Raw genomic sequence first — 4,656 nt, forward strand, 5'->3', positions numbered from 1 at the left:
ATTTTATTGTTTTTCTCTTTCCTCATTAAATTCAAAAAAATATATTTTCCTTTATTTACTCATCATTTTCGAATTCCTTAGGTTGACTTAGTCAAAATTTTTAAAATTTGGTAGTTTCTTATTAGTCAAGTTAAAATTTCAATTTTAAAAATTTATCTTTTTAAATCTTTTTCAAAACAAATTCGTTTTCAATTTTCTTTTTATATTTTTCAAAAATCTTTTATAAAATTTTTCAAAATCTTTTTTCTTTTTTTTATAATTTTTGAATTACTTGTCCTATTTTATTATTTTGATTGAAAAATTTTAAGTTTGGTGTTTTCTTGTTAAGAAAGTTTCAATCTTTAAAATTTTAAAATCATATCTTTTTCAAATCTTTTCTTTTATTGATTTTCTTACAAGTATCTTTAATTTTAAGACATATCTTTTTCAAAACTTCCTAACCACTTTCTCTCTCTTCATTTTTCGAAAATCATCACCCAAAATTTTTCAATTCTTTTTAATTAATTAATCATTTTAGTATTTGAATTCCTTTTATTTCTTTTTCTTTTAGTTTTCTAAACATATATTCCATTCTCCAATTATTTTATTTTATTTTATTTTATTTTGAATTCGATTTATCCTTAATTAAATAAAATAAAAACAAAAATATTTTATTTTATCTTTTATTTATTTTTCAAAAAAATGGGGGAATAAAATTTCTATTTACAATCCACATCATCTCCCTTTCTTCATTATGGACTCAAGTGGAAATGAACAGTCCAGAAGGACTCTGGGGTCATATGCTAACCCCACTAATACTTCCTATGGGAATAGTATCTGTATACCCCCATCAGAGCCAGCAGTTTTGAGCTAAACCCTCAGCTCATTATCATGGTGTAGCAAAATTGCCAGTATTCCGGTCTTCCACAAGAAGAACCTACTGAATTTCTGGCACAGTTCTTACAAATTGCTGACACAAGGAAGTAGATCAGGATGTCTACAGATTATTACTATTTTTATTTGTTGTAAAAGACCAAGCTAAGAGGTGGCTGAATAACTAACCCACAGCAAGCATAAGAACATGGAAACAGTTATCAGACAAATTCCTGAATTAATATTTCTCTCTAAAAAGGATGATACAGCTAAGGCTGGACATCCAAGGCTTTAAACAAGAGGATAATGAATCTCTTTATAATGCCTGGGAGAGGTATAGAGAGATGCTAAGAAAATGCCCCTTTGAAATATTTTCAGAATGGGTGCAGTTGGACATTTTTTACTATGGGCTTATAGAAAAAGCCCAGATGTCTCTAGACCACTCAGCTGGTAGATCTATACATATGAGAAAGACAATTGAAGAGGCTCAAGAGTTCATTGATACAGTTGCTAGAAATCAGCATCTGTACTTAAGTAGTGAGTCCTCCATGAAAGAAGAGACTGAGGCAGCATCCACTGAACTTAGTCCTCCAGAACAAATTGCTGAACTCAATCAGCAACTATGGAAAAATAGTTGGATCAGACAAGACAACAGTTATCTAAACAGATAACAGAAGAGTGCCAAGCTGTTCATTTGAGGAGTGGGAAGACATTGAATGTCTCAACTCAAGGCAGCAGAAAGCCAAGAAAGGAACAACTGACAGAGGATGACCAAGCCACTACCCAAAATCCCTATGAGAACAGTAAGAATCCAGAGAAGAATGATTCTGGCATTCAAACACCAGAAAAGGGTGAAAAATTGGCGTTGAAAGCCCATTGGATGGCCACTTCTGGCGTCCAAACGCCAAAACAGGGTGGCAATCTGGCGTTAAACGCCCATACTGCACCCAATTCTGGCGTTCAAACACCAATGGGGGATTGATGCCAGGGCATTTTGGCCAGTTTCACTGACCTTTTCTTTATTGTTTTAGGGTAGTTTCATACATTTTCTTAGTAAATAAGCAAGTTTTGGGTAGAAATACACTTACATCTTGATTCAAGCAAACATTGTGAACTTTACATGATTTCATGAGAATTATGCATGAATTGAATGACAAATTGGATAATGCATGATCTCATGACTTGGAATAGAGCTTTGATGCACTTTATTTGCTTGATTTCAGGACAAAGGAAGCAAAGAAGAACCACGTTAGTAGCCACGTTAGTCTAATTAACGTGACCACTAACGTGGAATGGGCATAAGCTTTTGGTATTTTGGAGAACTACACTCTGTATATTTTACTTTCTCTATAATTTCTAGTTAATTGGACAATGCATTCTTCTTTATCTTCTTCCATTTCCAGAGCTATGAACAACTAAACCCCTTTTCATTGGGTTAGGGAGCTCTGTTGTAATTTGATGGATCAATAAAAGTTTTCATTATTCTTCTTCTTTCTTTTCTCTTGATTTTACTAGAAGGCTTTCAATCTTCATCTAATTGGGTAGTTGTCTTGGAAAAGAAGCTATTCATACTTGGATCTCTTCGGAACCTTGGAAGAGGAATGAAAAGATCATGCTAGAAATGCTTTCTCATGTTGGACCAAATTGGGGTTTGGATGGATATAGTGACATATAATCCTACCAACACTTTGATGTGGAAATACATGTGGTATAATCAGTGACCATCCTTCATCTCTTCTCATGAGCAATTAGACCAAGGAATTGGCTATTGATCAAGATTTGAGAGATTGAATTACCAAGGAATTGGAATCCAATCACTTAAGATTGCCAAGGAGATCAATGAATGTATTGGTTGAGGAAGAGATGAGAATGAACTTGATCCGAAGAATACAACATCTCCTGAGCCCAATGAATCCCCCATTTCTGATCTTACCCATTCTCTTTATTTTCTGCCATCTACTTTTATGCTCATCCTCCTAATTCCCTATTTAAGATTTTGCAAATTACTTTCCGCCATCTACATTCTGCTCTTTATTTCAAGCATTTACATTTTTTGTTATTTACTTTCCCGCCATTTACGTTTCTGCAAATCTCAACTAAATTTCTGCTTAGCTCAACTAGAACATTCCTCTGATTAAAGTTGCTTGACCAATCAATCCCTGTGGGATTCGACCTCACTCTATTGCGAGTTTTTACTTGACGACAATTCGGTATACTTGCCGAGAGAAATTTGTTGAGAGACAAGTTTCCGTGCATCAAGTTTATGGCGCCGTTGCCGGGGATTGATTTTGTATCAACAATGATTAAATTGGTGGATAACTAGATTGAGCATTTTTCTTTTGTTTTGTTTAATTTCATTTGAGTGATTTACTTTCAGTTTTAGTTATTTTCTTCCCTTTAACCCATACCCATTTATGGTGTTATCTTCAATTTTTTTACAATTCAGTTCACTAACCCACTAACTGTTTGATATATTACATCACTCACACTAACAGCACCCCTAATAGGAGTAACTTCTCCATCAATTCTCTTTCCTGCTTTTTGCTCTGTTGGTTGTATGACAGGTAGAAGAAGCGGGAAGAAGAGGAGGAGTATTTTGAACCAAATATGGAGGAGAATATGGAGAACCACCATGAAGAAGAGGCTCACAACCATACCAGAGAAGGACCAGCAAATCATGCTGGACAAGAGAGAAGAGTTCTGGGCTCTTACATCAATCCAAACTGAGGAAATTGCAGAAGTAGCATCCAAAAGCCAACCATACATGCTAATAACTTTGAACTAAAGCCACAACTCATCACCCTTGTTCAGAACAACTGTTCATTCGGAGAAAGTGTCCAAGAAGACCCCAATCAACATCTCACCACCTTCCTAAGGATATGTGATACTGTGAAGTCTAATGGTGTTCATCCTGACACCTATAGATTCCTTTTGTTCCCCTTTTCACTCAAGGACAAAGCATCTAAATGGCTAGAATCTTTTCCGAAGGAGAGTTTAACAACCTGGGAAGATGTGGTGAACAAATTCTTGGCGAGATTCTACCCTCCTCAGAGAATTAACAGGTTGAGAGCTGAAGTACAAACATTCAGGCAACAAGATGGTGAAACTCTCTATGAAGCATGGGAGAGGTTTAAGGACTTGACAAGAAGGTGCCCACCAGACATGTTCAATGAATAGGTGCAGTTACATATTTTCTATGAGGGTCTTTCTTATGAATCAAAGAAGGCAGTAGACCACTCATCCGAGGGATCTCTGAACAAGAAGAAGACCATTGAAGAAGCCATAGATGTCGTTGAGACTGTAGTTGAGAATGATTACTTCTATGCTTCTGAAAGGGGCAATACTAAAGGAGTGATGGAGCTGAACAACGTCGATGCACTATTGGCTCAATACAAGATGATCACCAAGCAGCTGGCTGACCTTACCAAGAAGATGGAAAGAAACCAAGTCGCAGCAGTCACCACCTCATCAGTAGCTCAAGAAGGAGTGAATGCAGAGGATGAAAGTAACCAGGAGCAAGCCAACTACATTGGGAACTCACCTAGGCAGACCCATGATCCATACTCCAAAATTTATAATCCGGGTTGGAGGAACCACCCGAACTTTGGGTGGGGAAATCAACAAGATCAAGGCCAAGATCAGAGACGTCACAAAACTCAAAAACAAGCAGTAGGAGTGGTTGAAAACGTGTTGGTAAAGGTTGGGAACTACTTCCTTCCCAAAGATTTTGTCATATTAGAAATGGAAGAGAGTCACCTCCACCCAATCATATTGGGAAGACCATTCCTAGCCACAGCCAGAGCA

The 4,656-nt window shown here is 36.4% G+C and overlaps 1 non-coding gene across 1 annotated transcript; it reads right to left on the bottom strand.

Moving 5' to 3' along the window:
- Positions 1-3,912: 3,912 nt before the first annotated feature.
- LOC148576420 (small nucleolar RNA R71) lies at positions 3,913-4,016 on the bottom strand. Its single transcript, XR_015903908.1, has one exon. It is a non-coding gene; the product is annotated as a small nucleolar RNA R71 (small nucleolar RNA).
- Positions 4,017-4,656: the final 640 nt, after the last annotated feature.

Source organism: Arachis ipaensis, chromosome B1, assembly GCF_059453495.1.
Source record: "Arachis ipaensis isolate K30076 ecotype BB chromosome B1, ASM5945349v1, whole genome shotgun sequence".
Classification (NCBI taxonomy): Eukaryota; Viridiplantae; Streptophyta; class Magnoliopsida; order Fabales; family Fabaceae; genus Arachis; species Arachis ipaensis.